This window comes from Sander lucioperca, chromosome 10 (assembly GCF_008315115.2).
Source record: "Sander lucioperca isolate FBNREF2018 chromosome 10, SLUC_FBN_1.2, whole genome shotgun sequence".
Classification (NCBI taxonomy): domain Eukaryota; kingdom Metazoa; phylum Chordata; class Actinopteri; order Perciformes; family Percidae; genus Sander; species Sander lucioperca.
In genome coordinates, this window is record NC_050182.1 from 10370042 (window position 1) to 10396745 (window position 26704).

Below are 26704 nucleotides of genomic sequence, written 5' to 3' on the forward strand. Positions count from 1 at the left end.
GAATTTTACTCGTAGCTTATTTTGAAATGGTAAAGTTTTTACTCAAGAACAAACTGACATGAGATCTGTCACGACAGTGTCCACATTTAGAAATGGCCTGAAAACAGGTCTATTTTCTCTGGCTTGTGACACTGTGTGTCTGTGTATATATGTGTTCCTGTGTGGGGGGGGGGGGTAGATGCTGTCAATTGTGTTTGGAGTGTGTTTTTTTTTTTTCTCTATTCTTTGGTTGCTTTAAACTGTTGCTATATGCATTTTAACGCCACTCACATTGACCTGCAATGAATGTGTTATATAAATAAAACGGCCATGCCTTGTTTTCTTTAATTGTCTGCTTTTTTAGCTTGTCATACAATAAGGGCAACCCAGATATATTTACAAGAAATGGGTCAAATAAAAAAAGCAAGGGCAAAGCTGATAGTTTGCATGTGAAAAAAGTAAACACGTTTGAAAGAGAAAGAGAGACAGACGCATTATAAGTATGGGTGTGTTGAGCATTTACGTGTGGTGGAAGTGGGTCACATTGACAGATCCACTCACATCGGTCTTGTTCCAGACTGGTTGTTGGGTAAAGCACTCTGCTGTAATTCCTCATTCTGACGAGGAGAGAGTTAAGACTCTGCGAGACGTCACGCAAAGTGCGGCGTCTGCAATATTAATAATAGCACAATTAAATGAGGGAAGGGAATTAGTCTCAGCGCAGCGCCTATGTGATGTGACAAATTAGGTCGTCTCAGCTAACAGCTATGATGCGTCGGATTCATCGACGTACATCATTAGAGTGGACCTGACTGATGGGACACAGAGGACTCTTAACCTGGAACAGGTCAACCACTGATCAAACAACATCAGGGCAACATACAAACTGACTGTACGTAGACTTCAACTGCGATCAAGTCCTCATAAAATGTGGAGCAGCAGACTGTTGGTGTATGCTGTCAGATATCAAACATGTGCCTCATGTTTCTGTTATAAAAGGACTCACTGAAAAAAGTGAGATTCCTTCAGTGCAGTGGGAGAGGAAGTACTTGGATCAGAGTGTAAAAGTTGTAGGCCTATACTAGTAGAAAATGGCAAATTTTCTCACACAGCAAAAGTACTTGAAGCAGAAGGGTAGAGTTAATTTTTTAGATCATTGAAAGAAATAAAGAAAAACGCAATGCGGTGAAAAAGATGGGGAACAAGGCGGGAAAGTAACACTGACGAGAAAAAAGGAGAGAAAAAGGCAAGAAGGTAAAAAAAGGGAATAAAAGGAGGCAATGAGGAGATACAAGAGGGAAAAAACGGCAAACAGTAAGTGGGAAAGCAGAAAAAAGAATATGTAATGTAGGACAAGTAGAAAGTATCATAAATGACAATAGTTACTCAAGTAAAACTTGAGTAAATTGTACTGAGTTACTTTGCACATTCATCCCAGAACATCTGACACGAAAACTCTGTCTCCAAATCCACGTTTTCTACCAGAAACTGAAGGTTATGTCAAAGAAAGCTACATGTTTCATGGCTCTACAAGTTCTCAATTCTGCAGGTCGAGAGGTAATTGTAAAAATGTTTTGCTTTTTCACAGAAAAGCGATCATCTCCATAATCTTCCCTCATAGTGTGCAGGTGGAGCTTTTCCTCTTTGGCACACTTACCGGCCTGCATGCTAATCTGACGGCGCCGATTCACAATCCCACCTGGTTTCCAACTGAGTGTGAGCCAGCCAGAGTGGCGTGAGGGGGACAGTCATATTTTCATAAGTGCTGCACATGTGTGGGAGGAGATTGAAGGCGTCCTGTAATAGCCGCTGACATGCCCATTACTGCTCAAGTATCTTTGAGCAACTGTTACTTCCAAAGGTGTTTTTTTTTTGGTTCACAACACATGCCACACTGCTATTACTTCCCACAAAAAACAGTGAAAACTGTATAGAGGTACAGATTTATAGATTTATTTTAGTTCTGCATTCTCCTCTCGCATTCCTTGCATTTGCACCGTCATCTATGCTGTCCTAAATTGCAATTTGTTATGTGACTACAAAGTAACAAATATCCAGAAGTGATTCATCAAAGGCAGAAATCCCAGGCACTTTAACCCCTTTTAGGACTTTTACACCCTGATGGTGACACATTAATGTTCCCCACCAATTGATGTTCCCCACCACTCAGGAGAGCTGAGGAGACATCTTGGATTAAATATCTTCAACGATAGCTAGCTAAGCTAGTTGCCTTTCCTATCTTGGATGACTGAGACTCTTCACTAACAAATACTTTGCAACGCTGTTCTCAAGGCTGTTACGACCTTGTCTTTTAAGTAGCCGTTTGTCGATACATCAGTTCATTGTCTCTTGAGTAGTGAGCTAATAGGGAAGTATTGACATTTGAAATGAGGGTGTGTGAAACAATCCCCGTCACGATTAAAAGGACTGTTAGAGACAGAACCAGAATCGTGTTGAAGTCTAAAGCTTTGCACACCTGACTATCCACCCTGACCTCCTCTTCAAGTCAAGTCAAATCTAGTCTTGCATTGCCAATTGCACGTTTTTCTCCCATCCCAGAATTCTGTGTGGACTCGCCAGACCCTCCACTCGCCCCTCCACTCGCCAGTGGAGGGTCTGGCGAGTCCACACAGAATTCTGGGATGGGAGAAAAACGTGCTCTGGTTTATTGGCATTTCTTTAAACCAATCACAATCGCCTTGGGCGGTGTTAAGCGCTGCACAGAGCAACGGTACCTCTGCAAAATAGCCTCGGGAAAGAACTTGTTATGGTGGAACACGTGTACATTCAAAAGTTGTTTTTAGTCGTGCAACAGAAAATTCGGACAAATAGTCTAGCTAGCTGTCTGGATTTACCCTGCAGAGATCTGAGGAGCTGTTAACCATAGTCCTCATAAATCCACCGGAGTTTAAAATGCAACACAAAGAAAGCGGAAGGTAACGGACATCCGGCCGAAATGAAAGACATCCGGCAGAATTTCCAGCGGCACCTGAACAATCCCAGAAGTGGAACGTCGTGGATATAGACTAAGTCAAATCTAAATCGATGGAATGGAGCATACAACACTGTCTACCCTTAGACCCTTGATTGGGAGGATCAAAAACTAACCAAACCCTTAAAAAGGCTTTGTGGTGGTATAACAACATCACACTACTTCTGCCTTTGCTACGAAGAGAGGATCAGTGTATGACTGCCAGAGGTCCCTTGTCAAGAACGCTTGAACAGCGATTGTTTCAAGCATTGGAACAAACTACCAATGCTGTCATTGTTTCTGGTGATAATAGTCTTGGAGTTTTGAGAGAGGGCGTGATGCATGTGGAGGGAAATGCTACAGTCCAGGCACTTCGCATATTGATGCTATTAGAAAAATCCTTTGAACTGATCATTTGACAGCTTTTACTTTTTCTCTTTTATTCTGCTTGCATAACTGTGATATCATCATATAAATTTATTTTAGTTATTCTTTTGATAATGTATGATTGGTCCCCTGTGAAGGACTGGCCATACCCTCCAGGGACCCTGCCTATTGCATACTAAATAGGCTCCAGCCCCCACGACCTTGGCTAAATGGGTACGGAAAATGGACACATGGGATCATTATTGAACATACAGCCAGTTAATGGTGGCTTTTACATTTTATGTTCTGCTCTGCTGGACAGGAATTGATGTTTCCAGTAGCAGCAAGAGCAGTTTGTCTGTAATATATAGAGAAAGAAAGAAGGTAGGTAGGTTGTGTTTGAGAAGCACCCAACTATATCTAAAGTGTTTCTACCTGTTCTGAATGGCTACACTGGTGGAGCGAAAAGCCTCAGTCATATAACCTCTTCCTGGCTGCATCAAACTACCTCCCTGATCTCTCTTGTTTTGTAGTCTTTACGCCAATTAATTGTATAAATGAGAATAAGGGTGCACCATTGTACAGTCTGTACTCGAAGGCATTCATGGTGTTGCACTCGATTGTTCACACAAACAGTGACGGACGTAGCTGTGTGACAAAAGAGAGCTTGGGACAGCAGATCATACCCTTCCTTATTTTCACACCTGGTCACTGCTTGAATAATTGTCAGATTGTTGGTTTCAGAAAGTTATTAGCATTGATGGATGGATCCTCTCTAATTTCAACACTGGAAAGGTGTGAGGAAGGGTTTCAGATGCTGTTCAATGATACTGTCTTGACCCCCCTGACTCAACGGATGACTGCTTAACAGACTAAGGCACTAACAAGAGCACCACCTAAAAGAAATCGATCCTCATCTGCTTAAAAGCTTAGGATGAAGGAAAACAACATTACATGCACACTAAATGACAGACATGTAATCTATGGGAAAAGTAGAGCAAAAACGTCCCTAAGATTTTCTATGACACGCATAAATTACATGCATACATGTTCCCCCAGCCCCTGCAGACCTTTTCATTACCAACCTGTCTACCAGATGCCCCAGAGTTTCCTGCTCCTTGCCAATCACTCTACCCATTCCTTCCCTGTCATACCTGTCCCTTGTTATGTCATTAAGCGCCAATCTATATACCGGCCCCTTTCCAACTCTAATTTGTCAGATCTTTTATGTTGCTTCCTTGCCATAGCTTTCTAACCATTCCCATCTGTCAGTATATACCTTGTTCACGGCAGACATGTTGACATGTCATTGTAGGAAAAGCACAGGTGTATTCAGAACCATTAATGATGGCTGCATTCCACTTAGGAGAGGCCCTGGTATTGTGCATGCTGACTCACTGAAATAGCTCACTGGGACACTTGATGGAATTGAGCCATTATTAAGGGTATCAATTTCAGCTGTGCTTTTCCTACTAGGTCAAGTCAAAATGTCTGCTGTGAAAAAGGTCCATAGTGTCCCCGTTCGCTCAACTTGCCTTATTAAATTTGTTGAACTGCCAACAAGTTGCCAATTCTGTTTATTACCCTTTGATTCTGGTAAAGTTCCTTTAGTTCAATCTGCTCTGTGTAGATAGCTTTAAAAATGCCTTTGAGGCAAGAAGCCCATGCAATGAAAACAGAATAATGGAACTGGATCTTGGAAATGAAAACATGGCATGAAAGAAAACATGCAGCATAAAAGAAACCCTCAAATGTAAAGATGCTTTTTTTCATGGTCAAACAACACAATGCTGCTGCTCACATAACCCCCAGGTCAGTGCCATGCAACTCTTTGTTTTCATGCCCTGACTACATTTCTCCAGTGGCAGTGAACATCTGATCTTTCTATTCATCTTCAAAAAGACTTCAAATGTCTGCGTGGCCTAAATAGTGCTTTTGTGCAGGGTGGGTTCAAAAGTGCTGTGCACCACAGATTCTGCCCTGGATAGATAAATGTTAGTATGTACAACCCCCCTCAAAGTAGATCTGGTTGAGACTCAGATGAAAAGACAAACCAGCCCAACTCAGGAATCCCTTTATGTGGAATGAATAACCCCCAACCTAAAAAAATAAATATAAAAAAAATATACCTGTGAAGCTCGACAAAAAGCATAATGGTTGTGAACTTGTGATAGTAACATAACAAAATCAAAATAAATGCAGGTCTCTAAACGAACAATGCAGGGTGGCTGACAATCAGCACTGAGTGACACAATTTACAGGAAAAACAACTCAATATTTTGGGATATTTCCAAAAGAGAAGGAAGTGTAAGAAGTTAGAAATTGCCTGTTGATTTATAATATGATGTCCAATTCTCTTCATCATGACTATAAGTGCTGTTTTATTTTATTTTACAAACCTCATGTTGCAAAACATAACGTTACGGTAAGGTGTGAACTAAAAACGGCAAACGACTCGTTCATTTTACTATAGATAAAAACATAATTTCCTGAAGTCAGAGAGGAGAGAGAGAGAGAGAGAGAGAGAGAGAGAGAGAGAGAGAAAGAGATTTCAATAATTAGTAATAAGGTGCCAGAGTGCATAAAAAAGCATAAAAATAGAAATTGAAACAAATTCCAGGGGGAGGATCCCCCCCGGACTCCTCCTACAGAGGTTCGGGCTAAGCCCCCAATGTCCTCAAATCCTAGAAACGCCCCTGCGAAGACATTTATCCTTTGCAAAAACAAGAGAAGTAGTGCACATCACTGTGGTGTTAATCTCATTGCCGTTAAGACTGAAAATGTGGTGGGTTGAGATGTGCGGATACATTGTTCCAGGCTCAGATACATCTTCTCTCAGACAGCTCACCAACATTTTGGGCTAAGCCTGGTATTAAGGTGCTGCTGTTGGAAGGAAGTCAAAGCTGCAGTGAAACATTCTGTCACCCACTTTTCTCATTTCTCTAAATGGGACAATGACTGTGCAAACAGTATATGGCTTTTTGAAGATATTTCTTAAACATTTTCAAGTTACAGTCTTTGGTAGCCAATACTTTTGCTAATCTGGAATACATCGAAACATGAGGAATTATTCAAAAAGTATAAAGTGTGTTCACAGCTTTTCAAGGCAGACTGACCCATCACACCAATTAAATGATGAAATTAAATAATAAGACAAGACAAGGCTGGTTTATGTGTTCAGTGAGATACTTGTACTTCACTTGAATCACTTGAAATCTTTTGTGTTTTGTATGCAAATTAATGTAGTAACTTACTGTTTGTTTATAAAGATTTCCACCTGAAACTAGCGTATTTTCTTTCTTGTTTAAGGGGTGAATTGGTTCAAAGAAATGCCAATAAACCAGAGCATATTTTTCTCCCATCCCGGAATGCTGTGTAGACTAGCCAGCCATGTAGTTATTTCATCATAAACATGTCTTTTAAAAAATCGACATATACCGACACATTATAAAATATACTAATGTTAATAAACTAATGTTCTACTGTGAAATTTAATATAACCTTAAAGCCACCTGCTGGTGTGGAGAGTTATTTCCTTGCATGCGTATAATGTATGTGGTACTTGGGAATCAGCTGTAGTCTCTGCGGTGTGTTCCAGGGCTAATTTTTTGGCCAAGACAAAGGCGACGTGGGGTGACGTGGGGCGACGTGGGGCGACGCCACAGTCAGCCTTCGTCGCCACTAGTTCTTGACCATCGGCTTGGTATGTCATGGCCTTAAACTGACCCAGAATTTTACGTTTGTATAACATTAATTCTGTTTTCTACTGCCAGAGGAAGCAGTTCTGCAGTTTACAATACCGGGGTACTAGTAGTTAGCAGTCGTTGTAGTCGTTGATGCCATTAGTTGTGGTATTTGTAGAAAACTAAGGAGCTCCCAAATAAGAGAAAAAGACTACAAAAACCAACGACTTACAACTACAAAATGTGTAAAACTGAAATATTGATCTCTCACTGCAGGACATTTACAAAACCTTTTAGTACTTCTGGCATCAAACAGTAAAGCTATTAAATAAATTCAACTAAGTGAAACCATGACCAAAGCTTTCCACACTATATCCCAAATCATTTGACCTATCTTAACCCTCAAACCTGATCCAAAAACATGAAGTTATACGTCTCGAGTCTGTCACAGAAAAAAAGCCCACTTAAATTCATAAATGTCTTCTGAGCTCATTGATAATGTTTGGTAACTTACACGGCAGGGAGGACATTTTGGATGCCAAAAATTCAGGTGTCATAGTAACGTTTCAAAAAGTATGAAACATATAACACAAACCACACTTAAAATACTTGTCATATACTTCTTTGCCTGAAGCTGAAATCAATTTAAGTGTGGAAGAGCTGCCCAATATAACAGTCCAGATAAATCATCCCCTAACAAGGAGACTGACATACTTCCTGTGCATAAAAGGCCCTCTGATTAAATTGCCCATTTGGCAGAATCCCAAGTGTCAAATCCTTGGTTCTCTCTTGATGGTGATCTGCTCCTCCAGAGCCACACTGCAACTGATGTTATGTGTGTCCTTATTACGACAGGAGGAGAGGACAGAGAATTTGCTGCTGAATTCACCTCTGCGCCCTCGCTGAAATGCTGATCCCGGCTTATATCAGACTGCGGGTGAGACAATAATCAAATCAAACAGGAGGAGCCAAGTTTGGAAACGATACAGTTTTTCGGGTGATAAATAGAGGTTTGATGAGAGTCACTGTGAGAGTGAAGCATCTGGATTTTAAAAATAAAATGAGGGGGAAAATGAGGCTGCAGTTACTGATGTCTGTAATCCCGCTGAAACGCATTAAATCACAGTCTGCTGTGGCCCCTTTTTTTTAGGTTTATGGACCAAACTATCCTGAGGATTACTGTTCACATGGTCAGATTGTAACTCCACAAAAAAACAACAACAAAAAGACAACAGATTTACAAAGCAACCAGGCTGAATAGTAAAGTAGCAATGCACATGTTCTAGGTTTCTAGAAAGGTTTCAAGAGATGTAATGAAAACATAGGGAATACAAATATTAATACAGGTCAGTATTTAAAATCACCATTGTTCCTGACACAATACAAGTTACTAATATTCTATCAGTTAAAAGCAATTTTATACTGAGATATCTCATTGCGGAGACACCAAGTTCAGGTCCCTGCTCCCTCTCTCTTCTGTCTCTTTTTGGCAGGAGGGAACATCCTCAACATTTGTTGTGTTGTGTCAGAATGATGAAGACAGTTGGAGAACATTTAGATTAAAAAAAAAATAAAAAAAAAAATAAAGGATTTAGGCTCTACAGGATGATTCTTTTCTTTGGCAACTATCATGCTTTTCCCAAGTGATGTACAGATTTTTAGGCATTTCTTTTTTCAAATATCTTCAACCCCATACAATGTCTGGCTCGATCCGCCGCTGAACAAGTCCCCAAGCATAAACATCAATATAGATCGAATAAACCCCTTATTGTCGATAAAATCACCACAACAATAAAAAAAAAAAACTTTCCTTTAGAAATGACATCAGGCCTACATCACTACTACCCGCAACTCGAGGCCACAGAAAGCAGTGGCGCATTTAAAGCAAAATTTGAGGATTAGTATTGTGATTCCATAATAACAAATATGAGGATTAAGTCAGTACTGAGTCGTTGTTATTCTCATAGACACACACCAAACACATTATAGAAATGCTATTCAATTAGTTCTTGAAATGATGCAGGAATAGAGCTACAACAACAACAACAAGTAGGCTAAAACTGATGAAAACCTGAAAAGTAGTTTTCGGTTGTTGTTTTTTTAGAAAGAAGTTTCCAACAGAAATGGTGAATAACGGAATAAACTCACCAGCTTTCAGTAAAGGAAACATCGCAACGGAGCTTCCACCTCTTCAACGCTCATCGTCCGTCTCCAACAGAAAAACGTGTTCATCTCTGTTCAGGACACTTTCCCTTTTTTCTTCCTCCTCTTCCTCTTCTTCTGTCTACATTCAGACAGAGTTTTCCAACATCTGTCGCATCGGAGTCGCGCAATTCACTTCGCCCTCCTTCTTCATTAATTTCCTCCTCCGCCTGCCGAATACCTCGGGGAGTTTTCGTATAATTGCGCTACTTAAAATAATTTAGGTCGACTCTGCCTGTCTGTGTCTGTCTGCCTGCCTGCTTGTGTGCCTGTGATGCTGACCGCGGCTCTGCTGATGCTGCGCCCTCCGCATCTCCATCCCTCCGCTCAGCTGGAGCAAACGTCCCACAGATTTAAGACTGGATCCGCGCCATGTGTCCGCTGCCGTAATGACTTAAATCCCCATGTAACTAGTAGTGTAACGAAGAATGGCTCCATTACACTTTTAATAAGAATCAAGTCGTCTCCTTTGTTAGCAGAACTCTCTCTCTCTCTCTCTCTCTCTCTCTCTCTCTCTATATGTGTGTATATATATATATATATATATATATATATATATATATATATATATATATATATATATATATATGTATGTATATATATATATGTATGTATATATATATATATATATATATATATATATATATATATATATATATATATATGTGTGTGTGTATATATATATATATATATATATATGTATATATATATATATGTATGTATATATATATATATATATGTGTGTATATATATATATATGTATACATATATATACGTGTATATATATACATATATATGTGTGTGTGTGTGTGTATATATATATATATATATATATATATATATATATATATATATATACTGTAAAAAATAGGATGTTGAAAGTTATCCCTATATATATATATATATATATATATACTGTATATAGGGATAACTTTCATCATCCTGTTTTTTACAAGGGATTTAGTAGTAGAGTAGGTCAATGTATGTAGGCTATGACCACTTTTACTGAATAATAACTTAAGTCTTGACAATCATGAGCTGTATAAGAACATTTAATGAAATATTTTGCAGTTTGAATGGTTTTTCATTCAATATTTTCAATTTATGAATGATAAAACTGCACTTTTTAGACTCTGCTGCACTTCTCTGGCAACTAAATTACTTTGCAAAGTAGCCTATAAGAGTTTGCATGCATAATACAGTATGGCTTTAGGATTGGTTCATGAGATTGAATAAAGACACCTAACTGACAGAACAGGCAGCAGTTTGACTGTAAACCTGAAAACTTGACAGCTTTGGAGAGCCCTTTGCATGTTAATGAAGACACAACAACCCAGAAGAAAATGTGACATTCCTGTAATACACCTATTTTTTTTCTCCTCTTTTCTGGCAAAGAACAGTGCAGAATTGTTCCAGTTTAGTTTACTGGTTTCCAAGATTGTAGAGCATCTGTAGCCTAAAAATCCTTTACTGTAAAGTAACAAACACTAAAGCTTTCTGCGCGGTTATTTATAGCTATAGTGTGATGTGATATGAATTATATGTCAGGTGTGTCATCATTATGTAATGTGTTATGCACTGTGTGTCAGGTGTGGACCCCAGGGCCATCAGCTAATGGGGATCCTTTAAATAAACAAATAAACACTCTTATTAAAATACTGTGGAGACACAAATCTCTCAGAGGAACTGCAGGAGAAACATTTCTTTGTAACAATATGGATCAATGAAGTATTCCTAAAATGTCCCCATAATCAATCAAATAATGCAACAAGTCCTTCAAACCCAACCCAGTCTCACGGCAGTTCGTGAAATGGTCACGTTATTTAATCTATTGATTCCTGTACACGGACACGTCTATGTCGTTTTTTTTCGTGGTGGTCAGCACGTTATTTAAACTAATGTATTTCAATGGGAAGCATCTTTCGTGATCACAGCACGACTACGGTAGTGAGTAGTATGAAATGCTGAAAATCCGCGCAGGGGGGTTGGTCGGGGTGGTGGATGGGTCAAACAACACAGGAGACCGCGGATCGTGTCCCGCGTGGCGTTTCGTTACCCCATTGTTCTTTTCCTAAACCCAACCGTCCCGTTGTTGTCGCGCGTCCCCCAGAGACCGCGGCCTTCTCCCGCGTTTGACATTTCCATTCCCCGTTGTTCTTTTCCTAAACACAACCGTCGCGTTGTCGCGCGTCCCCCCAGAGACCGCGGATCATGTCCCGGCGTGTGACGTGTCCTTTCCCCATTCTTCTTTTCCTAAACCCAACCTCCATATAGATGCTTCCCATTACGTGCTGACCACCACGGAAAAAAACAACATAAACGTGTACGTGTACACAAATCAATAGATAACGTGACCATTTCACGAACTGCCGTGAGACCGTGTTGCCATTTATGAAACGCTCCTGTGGGTCGTATTAGAGGGTAGGAATAAACGACCGATATCATTGTATGGTTTATACAATGATATCGGTCGTTTATTCCTACCCTCTAATACGACCCACAGGAGCGTTTCATAAATTAGCGCCCCGAGCGGTGGCAGCATATATGACCTTATATCTAAACCAGTGAAGGTAACGGTCACGGTTTAAAACACATAGTTAACGTTGTGAAACGGTCGCAGTTTGGTTACATTTAGGCATCAACACTAAGGAAGAAAAGATCATGGTTTGGGGTCAAATCAGATGGTACTTCACTCTGGTTACGCCTGCTTTGATTCCGTCATAACTAGTACAGCCACTAGAGGGCAACGTCACTATAAACGTAAAAATAGGTCATAATTGGTATTTGAAAAACTGACTTATGTGGCCGTTTTGGGGGGAGGACAGTCTCAAAAAATGGCTGGGAACACAAGACAACACAAAAATTAAGAATGGTTGTGTTTACAGTTGATACTTAGTATGTTTCATTGCTAATATTTTGATATATATATATTTGATATACACTTGGGGATTATATCCCCAAATGTTTTTGAGCTGGGAAGTAATTTTAGGGAATAGGTGGAACTATTTTTCCCTACAGAGAATATATCTTATTTCTTTCCATTAATGGAAAATTCTGTTTTTATCCATACAACTTTGGTCTTATTTTTGTAATTTTTGGCCACTGTTCTTTATATCATTCACCAAGTTAATTTCTAAGATCCAGGAACGTTTACAGCCCTGATCATCTGACAGCTCATGCTTTTGCCACGTAATACTTCTTTTTAACTTTGTTGCCATTTTCCCAAATTTTAGCAATTACTTTGCTGAGCACAACATAATCATGACCAATAGAAATTATGACTAAAATGTTCCTTTATATGATGTTGATGTTACCGAAATGCATAAGAATTTTTTCACCATTGTTAGTAAGTACAGAAAATAGAGTTGTGCTTCAATATGAACCCAGCTGCAATCCCAATAGGCCGATGGACATAAAAACAGCTTTGTTTTCAACAAAGTAACTGTTAAAGGTCCCAAGGCACGAAAATTTCACTTATTTTTTAACATTATTATATTGATTATATGAGTTCCCCCAGCCTACCTATGGTCCCCCAGTGGCTAGAAATGGTGATAGGTGTAAACCGAGCCCTGGGTATCCTGCTCTGCCTTTGAGAAAATTAAAGCTCAGATGGGCCAATCTGGAATCTTCCCTTTATGACGTCATAAGGGGAAAGGTTACCTCCCCTTTCTCTGCTTTGCCCGCCCAGAGAATTTGGCCCACCCATGAGAAAGAGAGAGACATCATGTCTTGCAAAGAAGCAAAGCATGGCAGTTGGTCAAGGCCACACCCCCACCCTCCACCTTGCCCCCCCTCTCAGAGGTGAAATGGCACAGAAATGGCACGTCCTAAGTAAAGCTCATTGTGGGACTGGCTCTAGTGGCTGTAATTCTGCACCAAGGCTGAATTTCAGGAAAGAGACTTCAGATACAGTATTAGGGGACCACTAAGGTCTATATAAAAGAGACTTCAGATACAGTATTAGGGGACCACTAAGGTCTATATAAATAGACTTCAGATACAGTATTAGGGGACCACTAAGGTCTATATAAAAGAGACTTCAGATACAGTATTAGGGGACCACTAAGGTCTATATAAAAGAGACTTCAGATACAGTATTAGGGGACCACTAAGGTCTATATAAAAGAGACTTCAGATACAGTATTAGGGGACCACTAAGGCCTATATAAATAGACTTCAGATACAGTATTAGGGGACCACTAAGGCCTATATAAAAGCATCCAAAAAGCAGCATGTCATAGCACCTTTAAAACACATCTAGGGTTCTGGAGACATGCAAATAATAATAACATGGGTGGCAAAATCCCCAAGCTGTCAGCTCTAAGGGGATTTGTAATTTTATTTTCATTTTTTTTATCCTCCACACTGAGTGAGTGCTGGCATGTTTCCAGGACAGTACATTACTATCACAGCTTGAAAGGAGTGATATGTGTGGGTCAGCCAAATCTCTGGATTGAACAACAGCTGGGTACAATAAAGATGAGTAGGCCCCGACTCTGTATTAGAGGCGAGGAGTACCCTCTTCTTCCTCTCACACAGATACACAAATAAACACTTATGTATAAACACGAGACTGTCCTCTCACAGGCTTTCACTGTTTGAAAATGAAAGTAAATGGCAAATTATTTTTAACTTTACGAACGTAAACGTCAACAATTTTAATCCAAACCACAACCTTTTTCTTAAGTAGTTTTGGTGCCTAAACATAACCAAACGATCCATATCATGGTATGGTTGGAGGACTTGTTAATAAACAGGCACACACACACTGCTTGCGCTTATTAATAAGGCTTCCAAATTAAAAGAAAATAACTCAAATTCTTGGTTTTAAAACCAGAATGGCCCTGGAGAAAATCCGTCATGCTTCTCAGTTCAGTTCAACTCAGTTCATTCATCCTTGACGTGAGTTATCATTTCAAACCAGGATCATCATGGTCATACAGACATATATCACTTGTTTCGACTGTAAAGTGAATGAGCTGACAGCGTTGTCCATCAGTGCAGTTCTGATTGACGATGCCGGAAAATGAAATGGAAAAATCGTTCAGAACAAAGTGACTATTTCTCATCATCGTTCCCCCGCTGGACTGACCTTATCTCTCCAGTCAGAACAACACAGACGCTTCCATATAGCATCCTGAAAACTCACCTGCTTAACATGGACCTCACGTTGTACACACACACACACACACACACATTTTTACTCACATTACTTATGGGGACTATCTGGTACAGAGTGAGGACTATCTGGTACACAGTATTCTCAGACCAGTTCTAATGGGAAAAGTATGTGTTCTAAAAGGCTACACTGCAAGCCCGCCATTACAGAGACGGATTAGACCCATAGGTTATATAAATTGTGAATTTCTATTTTTATATGCATGATTCTTTTGCAGTACTTGTTTTTTTATTTTCTATTACTGTAGTTGTTGTGCACCAAGGTATTTTCTCTCCTTAAAGGTATTCATTTTGTTGCACTTGATTGTACAAACGAGAAGAGACAGAAGTATTTGTGTGAAGTAGGGCTGGCCCCTAAATGGTGATAATTTGAGTGAAGAAGCCAAGGAGTCGACTCCCATTTTGTCAGTCGAATCACTGCCCTTTTTTTTTTTTAGCTGCGTCATTTTACACAGCGTAAGGCAGGATAAAAGCATACAGTAGCTGGCTGTAAACTTTTACAAACCAAGTCTTGGCTCAAAGCTACCTAACTATAAAACTAACTGTGATGGAAAGAGAGGGCAACGCAGGGCAGTGCGACGCAGAGCACCACAATGTCTCCGTTCACTGCTCTGATGCGCTTCACTCCGGTGCTGATGATCCACTGCTAAATGTTAGTGAATTTTCGGGTGACACCAGCCAATCAGGAGGGACGCCCTGTTGTGTGGTAGGATTTTAAAACTAAACTGACCCAGAAGCACACTTTCTTTGACTTTGTGGATAACTGACGTTTTCATATCACATATGATGAACATAGGCATCAATTACTGATGTGTTGACTTGAGTCGTCTCTGAATATCCTGATCCGGGAACAGTTGTCAGAAACAGTCCTCCGTACCATCAGATAAGTTTAGGGGAAGATGATTTCAGACACTGTGCGATGATCCAACAAGCACAATACCAATTCTAACCATAACTCTAAAACCAAGTCTGAAACCTCAAACTGCCCTTTAAAGGTCCAATGTGTAGGAATTTCTCCAGCATTGAGATCATATCAACTCTATCATATCATGATATCACTAGATCATATCACTAGATCATATCAACACTCTCATGCCATGCAGTAGGTAGTCTTCACGCTTCAAAAAGCCGGTCTCTTGCTTTTTAATATCCTCAATATCCTGTTCCTGAAATTTGGATTTTGAATACGTGTGGTCCTCCATGTTTCCTTCTTCAAACTTGTCGGGCCGGGAAGCGACGATACCCATTAGCAGCATTAGCAGCACCTGTGAGTTTATCATATGATAACGCAAAAGGCGGAGCAGTATGTCCTGTATTATCGGCTAATGTATTTCATGATGGCACATGAATACAGAGCGTCTACCCCAGTTTATGCAAACGGAAATGTAAAATTTCAAGCCAATAGGAATACTTGGAATTGATGGTGGTGGTAAATATTCATGAAAAAGGACAAGTTTATGAATGGGCAACACCGATTTTGATAATGAACAACTAAACATGTTACACGCTGGACCTTTAAAGAACTAAGGACCAGATAAAATGCTTCCACTTTCCAAAAAATGTCCTCATTGTTCAAAAATGTCAAGCAGCAAGAACAAAACACTAAATGGCTTTACTTGCCCTTTATACAATCTTAGTTGCACTTATTGTATCTCTGGACTCCAAACCAGATAAATAAGGTTTTTTTGGACATAAACTGTGATGAATTGAACTTGCTGTTGCCAAGCGTTGCTGCTGGTCTCCCATATATAGTTGAATGGACGCACTGATGTGTACTCTCTCTAAATGAATCTCAGGAAATGTGAATATTAAAAAAAAAAAAAAAATTAAAATGCTATTTGCAGTAAAGGGCTTTTGGTACATTGTGGTGCTCTTAAACATCAATGCTCCGGTGGGTTTTTGTCACAGCTGCGTTGGTTTTCAGCCCCAACACACCCACCAAATGGGAGCAAACATACCTCAAAGGCCGTGGTCGAACTATTCAAGCATTCAACTGTTGCAAACGGGTGCAGAAACATTTTTACAGTGAATGCATCCCAGCCTAAAATACAAAGTCACCCATCCAAAGAGACCTCCCCTTTGGATTTAAGCATGTGTGCCTGTCAGAGCTCCATTCATGAGCACCATGAACAGACGAGGATACCTAAAAAAAGGCAAACAGAGCGAGGTGAGAGCAGACATCCAAAACCGAGGCTGTCTGTAGAGAATTTAAACTAAATTCACTTTGACAAGTTCAAAACTCTTGACCCTCAGAAAAGTTGTTTTCATCAGGACAGGCTGTTCCAAACAATAGAAGGATTTTTGGAGACTATCCTCGCCAGAAAAATGTCAGGCATTTGTTCAAATACTTCAAATTACCTACAGCGTATATGGTCCATCCATGACACAAAATTTTAATGTTACGTCCACACAAATGTTCAGGATTGTCAAAACAACATAAAAACTTTATGTTCATTTGACACAAAAAATCATCCCATGTGAGGTTGACATAATCTTTTTATGTTAAGTCAACAATTTTTGACTTTTGAGTTCATTCTACTTAATGGTATAACGTCAACATCACATAATTAATTCAAGGTCAACACATATACTGTGCACTTAGCATATATTTTTATAGTTCAGTAAACCTAAAAAATGGTTGTCAAAATATGTACTCAATGTTGTTATGTTCATATGACAAGCGGTCACTTTCATGTTCAACAAAATGAAAATATTGTGTTCACTTAACACAACAAAAACACATAATTACAACATAAGTTCCAGAGTTATGCTGAACAAATATTTTGTGCTGTTTTACCATAAAACTGCCACAATGTTTTGCGTTTTTAACAACGTATTATGTTTTAGTACACATAATTAAGTTTTAACTAGTCAAAGCTACGTTAAATTTAAAGGTTGAGAACAACTTCCATTTCTTTCTTTGTCTAATTTAAAATGTTTGAATAGAAAGGATACATACAATTTGTGTTATGTTTGATTTGATACAACATTCAAATTTACTGTTAAAATGGCATATATTGTTAAGCTCAATGGACAGCATAGAATCTCTGTGCAACTGCCAGAAAGGGAAAAAAAGGAATACAGTAACTCTGGCTCAGAAATACAACACTATCACAATATTGGTGCCACTGTATCAATAAAATAATTCAACATCAAATCATGTTATAAAACCGTTTGAATCAATTGTCCTACCTCATAGGTTGTTTTTTTTTCATATAACTTTTTTCACAATAAAAGCTCAGTCCCCCCGGTTCACCAGGGTAAAGCTTTTAATGTGTAGCTGCAACAGCAGGAGAGGTTTGGTGTGCTTTAGCAGTAAAAGCTCCAAAATGATTGAAAGTGATAAGTAAACGGTAAAATAAGACTCATCTGAAAGTACAAACACGAAAACAGGAATGAAACCAAACTCCAAACCACATACAGACCCTTAAAATAGAGCTTTCAGTCTGGTTTCCAGCACTGAAAGACTAGCTGAAGAGGACAAAACTGAGGGGAGGAGACCACCATGGGTTGGCCCTGCTACCAGCAGGTATTATTATTATTATTATTATTGGTATTCTAGATATGACTACCTGGAGGAAATAATGGGTGAAAGCTACACTGTAAAAAAGTACAGACCCATTTAGTTATGTCCACTTATTTCTTATTTTTAACTGAACAAGCTTATACAAGTTGTGGATTTTGAACTCAACTTTATGAGTTTTTGAAAGTTAAACTTGCATTTATTCATTGGGTCGACTATTATAATTTTTTGTCAGATATGTATGTGTTGATTGAACTTGGGTATGTCAGTTAAGTTATCAGTTGAAGAAAAAGCGGGTGTGTGTGTTGCAACAATAAAGAGTTGCCTTTTGAGTTTAAGGTCTTCTTTCACGGCAAAGTTAAAGCATGGACACAATAAATTAATTATACACCGCAGAAAAGTGATGTAGCCTATTCAAATTTCAACTAAAATATAACACGTGTTGTGTCAAACAAGAAAGCACTAGTGCCACTGGCGGAGGGAGTACCTGTCAACGACTTGTGAATTGTGAATTTGGCATTTCGCTCTTCTCAAACTGAAATCGAAAGTACTTTTCAAAAGTCAAACGTTTAGCTCCGCCCACATTTAGCCCAACCCCGATCTGCGTACTGCAGTCAGATGCAATTGGTTCATTGGCTGGTCAATTCCCATGATGCAAGGCGGTAAATAGAGTTGTGTTAAAATTTGCTGAAAAGTTTGCAGTTTGTTCGAAATACAAATGTAACTTTATGAATTCCGTTTATTAAACGTGTCTGCTTAGAATTTTTGTTGCCTGGTAATTGTCATTGTTGTGCTGATTTACATTTGTAACCATGAGTTAAGTGACTGTTACGTTTGATAAGAGCTGGAGTATTGCAGCATCAGACTTTGAGCAGTAATAGTCTTCCTTCGGCCATCGAGCTGTGGTGTGTCTCTTCACTAACTGTCCTTTTGTGTAAAGTGATGCAAGATCAGCGGCTTTAGAGGGGCCCCTATTTTGCATGGGGCCCTTGGGTGGCCACACCCAAACACTCTCTATATCTCTGCTGTAGATGTGGTAATGAGGTTTTAACGGTTTAATTTTTGTTTGTACATAAAATTAACAAGTTATGACACATCACTTTTTGTGTTTAATAAACATATAAATACACATTAAGTAACCTGATCATTCTATGTTAATATAACGTAGAATTATATGTTAAGAAAACACTAATTATTTTTGTTGCATGACCAAAACAATTATGTTAAACTGACATAAATTTCCTTTCAGATAACACTAATGTGACACATTTATTTTATGTTTAGTGTACTCAAAACTTTAATGTTACCATACTGTACTAAATTAAAAGTTTTGAGTGCAAGCCGTTTCCAAAATTTTTTTAGGTTGAGTTAGCGAATTCGGATTTACAGTGTACAGACAGATATCACTTGTTCAAAATGTGAAGTTTAAGAGCTGACAGTGTTGTCCATCAGTGCAGTTCTGATCGACAACGCAGGAAATGGAGAATCGTTCAGAACAAAGTGACTTCTTCTCATCATTGTTCCCCCATTTCACTGACATTATATCTCTCCAGTCAGAAGAACAGAGACGCTCCCTACAGCAGGCTGGAAACTCACCTGCTTAACATGGTCCTCATATTACACACAAAAACACAGAGACACACACACACACACACACACACACACACACACACACACACACACACACATGCAACAAAACACAAACACGTACAGTACATGCTGTTCTTGTGGTAGTAGGTATGAAGGTAGAAGTTTGCACCAGCAAGTTAACTAGAAGGTTAAGCCTATTTTTCTTTTACAATGCAAAAAATGTGTTTTTTTAATTACTATTTTAATTTTGTTTTAATGATATTGTTTTAAACTGTTTAACTGAGTATTAATCGGTACAAATATTTTATGTCACATAGTTATCAGTCTCACCTGAAGAGTTGAGGTGACAACGTTGGTCAGTTGGTTCATCCATTTCATTTTTCCGGATATATTACAAGAAATATCCAAATTCAATGGGCTGTCTGACAAGAAATTAATTTCTTGCTAAATCTCTTGCTTCATGCAAAGGATGAACCTTGTCCATTTCTGACACTCTATGACCTGTCCAGAAGCACCACCCTCTGGACAACCTTTACATTTTTAGACCCATTACTGGTATGGCACTAAGGATGCTTTCACACCTATAGTTCGGAAGACTGTGCGATACAGGGGTGAAGTTGCAACAAGTTGCATTTTTTTGTTGGTTCGGTTAGCACTCACACTGCACTATGTCAAACGTACCAAACATTGTGAACAAATGTCACGCTGTCAAAACGGTCGCTAGTCTATTGCACAGATTATCCGAGTGAAACTCGCCAACACTTCTCGTCTCAGAAATAATGGAGCAACACAAAATTTATAACGTTTTAAGTTTTCTGGTTTTGTTTTAGTGTTTCTAATATTTTAGAAGAAGGTGAATATGAGCGGCTGACAGACAGCGAGTCAAGGACAGGGTGGCCCTGATGAGAGAGAGATGATGATGTGTTGTCACATAGACGACCAGCGATGTGTGCTCATAATAAGTTATGGATTTGAAAGTATCATCCCTTATTTAAGTCCGTAAATTGTGTGCAAGGTTGAAATTGCAGGCTGGTAAAGGCACGAGTTCGAATTTGACTTTCACACCACCCCAAACGAACCGGACTATCTGAAGAAATGCTCCAAGGTTTGGTTGAAATCGACCAAACAGCCCAGGTGTGAAAGCAAGCTAAGAATAGCAAAAACTGGAAAATATTGTTCTTCCATTCATAACTTTCATAGTATGGAGTTTAATAAATAATGCAGTCTTTTGAGGCACCAGGGTGAACATTTGGGATCGAGCAAAACACCTGCCAGAAAAAGATCTGGGATGTTTATTTCATTTTTGCAACATATTTTTATACCTTAAAAACAACTGCAGAGAAGACACTGAGTAGCTTTATGAAAAATGTAAGCAATCATGGATTTTCCTCGCAACGCTGAAATTGTTTTCTCAGACCGTAAAGAGATTTTCAGGATGGTTTGAGTTCTGCATTTTGGCTCCCAGTAGGCGACGCAGGATTGGGGCTCAACCTCACTTTCCAATTTAATTAATCCTCATTCGCCTGTGGTTCTCTGATTAGAGCGGGGCAGCCTTGCGCTTCCTCTTTTCCCTGAAGCAGAACATGGAGCATCTGCCAGGCAGGAAGCTGCTTTTGACGGACAACAGGACAGAGGCTGCGGTTGCTGCACAGGAAGGTGCAAAGGGTTATTTACTTTCACAACAGTCAGCACACAGCGATGGTAAATTAGGTGTTGTTGGAACATAATTTGAGGTAGCCTTCACAAACAAGAAACTGTCTAGAAAATTTCTAAACAATAAAAAACAGTAAAAGCAGCATTCCACAATTTAATAAATCAGACTTATTATTAGATATACGCCCTGAATTTTAAAACTTTTTAGATGCAGTAAGACCTGGAGGAAACAGGTTGCTCATCAATAGCTGTACATAGAAAGGGCAGTGTAGCCCGAAACTAAACTGACCATCTGCATATCAAACTGCATAAGTCAGGGTTTTGGGAGGACAGTAGTACATTCTGTAAATTCCGGAGTGGTTTAATTAGATTTGGTCCCTCAGGAGAGATCAGCACTTGCCTGAATTAAACAATTGGAAACTGAAGCCAATTAGAAATGAGGAATAATGAAGCCTGACCTCTGGCCCCCAGGAGGAGCTTGTGTCGAAATCCTAAAGCTTATCAGCAGCACTGGCAAAGACAAGACAAGTGATTGGTCGATAGAGAGCTGTTTACTTTAAACCTTCTCACCTGCCTAGGGAAACCATATTTCTAAAACCAGCTGTTCAATTGTATCAGTCCCTTGGCCTGACAATGTACCTAGGAACCTAATTTGTTTCTATCCCCAACCCTTGAAATTACTGTAATTTGTAGAAAGCAGTTTCTGCATGATTAGGCAGAGACGTGACCAGATTCTCAACAGCATGTGGTCGCTTTGAAAGATGAAAATCAACAGCTGACATCCATAGTGTCCATATCCATGTGAGGAGAATAATTTGCGGGTTGGTTACCTCTGAGTGCCCTCTTCTGTTTTACTTTCTGTTTGTGAGATTTCTGTGTGTGTATGTGTGGAAAACAGAAAACTTTCAATTTTATTTCTGCCCAATTTGATGATACAAACCAGGGAATGGTATTTACATTTGGATGAGAGAGTCATTAAGGAGAACGATTCAAACCCACAATAACGTTATTTTCAAGACAAGCTAACATTGTATCAGCCAGCAGACAATACAATCTCTTGCCTGTAATTTATCGTATTTGATGTTTGTATTTAAAGTTGCATTAATCAAGAGTTCGAGTTGAGTTTTTTTTAGCATTCTTTAGTTAATTGTTTTGGGGGTTGGAGCTTTAGATCAACAATACAAAATTGTTTGTGGTGGTGGAGGGAGCAGTCGCATGAGTGTAATGAGCAGAGTAACGTGACAGTGTCAGGTTATGATGTCCACACTGTACACCTGCATCAATATGATTGGACGTTACAAGCCACACACAGCTTGTGTATAAGTTAATGATTGTTAAACATACTGAAAACCGCTTCTGCCAATCAGCCAATATGTCTCCTAAAAAATGACGTTCCCATACAACCAAACAGCATTCTCTATTATATTTCTAATTAAAACGTATTTTCAGGGTGGGGGAGGAGGAGAGAAAAGAGGGCTTCTCAAGTACCCATTCTTTTGTAATGGCTGCCAGTGACATCTGGTCATCCTGCTGCCATCCACAAGCCGGGCCTGTTCTTAGAGCCATGAATATTATGCAGGGATTAGTTCTTTTTTTGCAGATCCAGTGTCTCCTGTTATGTTCTTTGCATTGAGACAGAGAGAAAACAAACAACAGTCAGCACCTTTCCTTGAACCAAGATGGGGATAAGGAAGAAATGTAAGGGCTATTTTTGAAAAAGATAAACTGAGAAAAAATATAAACTAATTGTTTCCTAACACAACCTTATCATATACTCAAATAATCTGCATTCAAAACCTGCAACAAGCAACAAATTGTGAGCAGGAAGGCATCGTTTTTACAGAGGTTGGGTCGTTAGGGTTGGCAGTTATTTTTTTAATCTGACTTTTATTGTTTTTCTATTAAACATTTTCCAACATGGCTCTTCTTCTAAGCCTTGAAGCTCCTGACACTTAAACCTCCGTAAAGCCACTGATGTAAATCTCTGTCTTTATCAATGGACAATCAGCAGAATTCAAAGTTCGCACTAATGCTATTTCACAGACCAAAGCATACATGTACAAATAGACCTTTTAGCCTTTAAATCCATGTTGAGGTCTCAGCTGTTGCCTCCTCTAATGAGAGTCCAGCTAATGCTGAGCGCTCAAGTATTCTTTAGGGTTAAAATATTGGCACCACTATAAAGAGAGTGTCACTTAAGCTACAAGCCTTGAGCTCATTTAAATTTCGAGTGTCAGCAGTTTCTGCATAACCCTCATCTAAAAATATGAATTAAAGGAGAGAAGCGTGAGGTGACGACTAATCCCCGAAGAGCGAACTTGAAGACGGATCAGCATGTGACAGATCAACCATCGGAGAAATTATGAATGTGTGCTTACAATAAATACTAATCCCGTAAACATTGCAGCACAACACATCAACTGAAGGCACAGATGCACATCGACCAGGCCACATAAATAGGCTAACGTGGGCTTGAGCTTCTTGTTACAATGCCACCTGCAGGTGTGGCATGCTCTTGACAGCATTGACGGCATATATATACACGGGTACATGTAAACGAACACTTTTCTGAAAACATAGAGGTTCTAAATGTCCGTTTATGAAAATGTAATAACGTAATGTAACGAAAATGTAATAACGTAAATGTAAACGTAGTCATAGTCACGCTTCATTTCTAAGCACACATGATTATATCATGTAGTTTACTGTCATTGAAAAAATCTCTGCAGTGATTGGTTCCCTACATGTGTATCACACCTAATTGACAAGTGACAATAATTTGGATGCTAATATCACATTTATTTATTCACATACTAACTTATAAAAAGATGGCCTCTGCTTATTTAGAGTCAATAACATAACAATTAAGCATATCCAAAATATAATGAATTTTACAGAATTTATGATATATATATATATATATATATATATATATATATATATATATATATATATATATATATATATATATTTTATTTTTTATTTATTTTTTTTTTTTTATTTGAAAGTGAAGCATTCTGCCTCTCCCGGAACCATCACCTTATCGTGGTGGAGAGGTTTGTGTGTCCCTATGAACCTGAGGGCTGTGTTGTCTGGAGCTTTGTGCTCCTGGTAAGGTCTCCCAAGGCAAAGTGGTCTCAGGGGAGGGGCCAGACAAAGAATGGTTCAAAAACCCTATGAAAAAACGAGGTAGAGATGGAGTGACCCTGCCCGGAGGAAGCCCGGGGCCCCCGTCTGGAGCAAGGCCCAGATGGAGGGCCCGTCAGCGAGCGCCTGGTGGCCGGGTTTGCCACGGAGCCCGGCCGGGCACAGCCCGAAAAAGCTACGTGGCACCTCTCTCTCCAACCCATGGGCCCACCACCTGTGGGAGGAACCGCTGGGGTCGGGTGCGCTGCCACATGGGTGGCAGTGAAGGTCAGGGGCCTCGACGGACCAGACCCGGGCAGCAGACGCTGGCTCTGGGGACGTGGAACGTCACCTCTCTGTGGGGGAAGGAGCTGGAACTTGTGCGGGAGGTGGAGCGCTACCAGTTGGATCTGGTGGGGCTTACCTCTACGCACAGTCTCGGTTCTGGAACCATACTCCTGGATAGGGGTTGGACTCTTTTCTTCTCCGGAGTTGCCTCTGCCGTGAAAGAGGCAAAGCAGCGGGTGTGGGAGTAGTTCGGAGAAGACATGGACAAGGACTTTCGGTCGGCACCAAGGTGCTTCTGGAAAACCGTTCGCCACCTCAGGAGGGGGAAGCGGGGAACCATCCAAGCTGTGTACAATAAGGATGGGACGCTGTTGACCTCAACTGAGGAGGTAATAGGGCGGTGGAAGGAGCACTTTGAGGAACTCTTAAATCCGACTAATACGCCCTCTATGGTAGAGGCAGAGCTGGAGGATGATGGGGGATTGTCGTCAATTTCCCTGGTGGAAGTTGCTGAGGTAGTTAAACAACTCCACAGTGGCAAAGCCCCAGGGATTGATGAGATCCGTCCAGAAATGCTTAAAGCTCTGGGTGTGGAGGGGCTGGCCTGGTTGACACGCCTCTTCAACATTGCGTGGAAGTCGGGGACGGTGCCTAAGGAGTGGCAGACCGGGGTGGTGGTTCCACTTTTCAAAAAGGGGGACCAGAGGGTGTGTGCCAATTACAGGGGTATCACACTTCTCAGCCTCCCCGGTAAAGTCTACTCCAAGGTGCTGGAAAGGAGGGTTCGGTCGATAGTCGAACCTCAGGTTGAAGAAGAACAATGCGGATTCCGTCCTGGTCGTGGAACAACGGACCAGATCTTTACTCTCGCAAGGATCCTGGAGGGAGCCTGGGAGTATGCCCAACCGGTCTACATGTGCTTTGTGGATCTGGAGAAGGCGTATGACCGGGTCCCCCGGGAGATACTGTGGGAGGTGCTGCGGGAGTATGGGGTGAGGGGGTCCCTTCTCAGGGCCATCCAATCTCTGTACGACCAAAGCGAGAGCTGTGTCCGGGTTCTCGGCAGTAAGTCGGACTCGTTTCAGGTGAGAGTTGGTCAGTTTTCGTTCCTACCCTCACCTATGGTCATGAAGGCTGGGTCATGACCAAAAGAACGAGATCCAGGGTACAAGCAACCGAAATGGGTTTCCTCAGGAGGGTGGCTGGCGTCTCCCTTAGAAATAGGGTGAGAAGCTCAGTCATCCGTGAGGAGCTCGGAGTAGAGCCGCTGCTCCTTCGCGTCGAAAGGAGCCAGTTGAGGTGGTTCGGGCATCTGGTAAGGATGCCCCCTGGGCGCCTCCCTAGGGAGGTGTTCCAGGCACGTCCAGCTGGGAGGAGGCCTCGGGGAAGACCCAGGACTAGGTGGAGGGATTATATCTCCAACCTGGCCTGGGAACGCCTCGGGATCCCCCAGTCGGAGCTGGTTAATGTGGCTCGGGAAAGGGAAGTTTGGGGTCCCCTGCTGGAGCTGCTACCCCCGCGACCCGTTACCGGATAAGCGGAAGAAGATGGATGGATGGATGGCATTCTGCCAACTTTGAAAATATGATTGCCATCTTAAAAGTAAATGTTATTAGTGCATATAATTATAAGATGAAAAGAGGTCTAGACATTCATAGACCTCAGATACAACAAGTCCTCCAAACCATATGACCATATACAGATAGGTTGTTTATTCCTGCCCTCTAATAAGACCCAGCAAGACCCAGTTTGTCAGGATGTGACTGTAGGCAGCTTTTCATTTTTTTGTTCCCAAAGGTGCATGTTTTGGTTAATTGCCCAGTTTCAGTTTTAGCAGTGTGTATTTTTTCATTTGGTAGATGTGTTGCATGTTTTAACAGTTGTTATTTGCATGGTTTTGGGATTTGTTGTGTTTTTCTAATTGTTTGTTGGACTGGGAATTAGGATTATGAGAAGCAGCTGTGATTGCCTGGGACCCCCCCCGCCACACACACACACACACACACACACACACACACACACACACACACACACACAGCTCATGATTAGCCACAGGATCTAATGATGTACTTGTTAAAGGTGGACGTGAAACAGGTGCAAGGGGGAGGAAAAGGGAAAAGGAGGACAAAGAAGGAGAATCCCTGT

The 26704-nt window shown here is 40.4% G+C and overlaps 1 protein-coding gene across 1 annotated transcript in view; it reads right to left on the reverse strand.

The window, feature by feature from the left end:
• Positions 1-9538, reverse strand: part of lingo4b (leucine rich repeat and Ig domain containing 4b) — a 23716-nt gene extending 14178 nt beyond the window's left edge. The window contains exon 1 of the mRNA XM_036006076.1: positions 9149-9538. The gene's annotated coding sequence lies outside the window, so the exon portion shown is untranslated. The remainder of the gene's footprint in view (positions 1-9148) is intronic.
• Positions 9539-26704: the final 17166 nt, after the last annotated feature.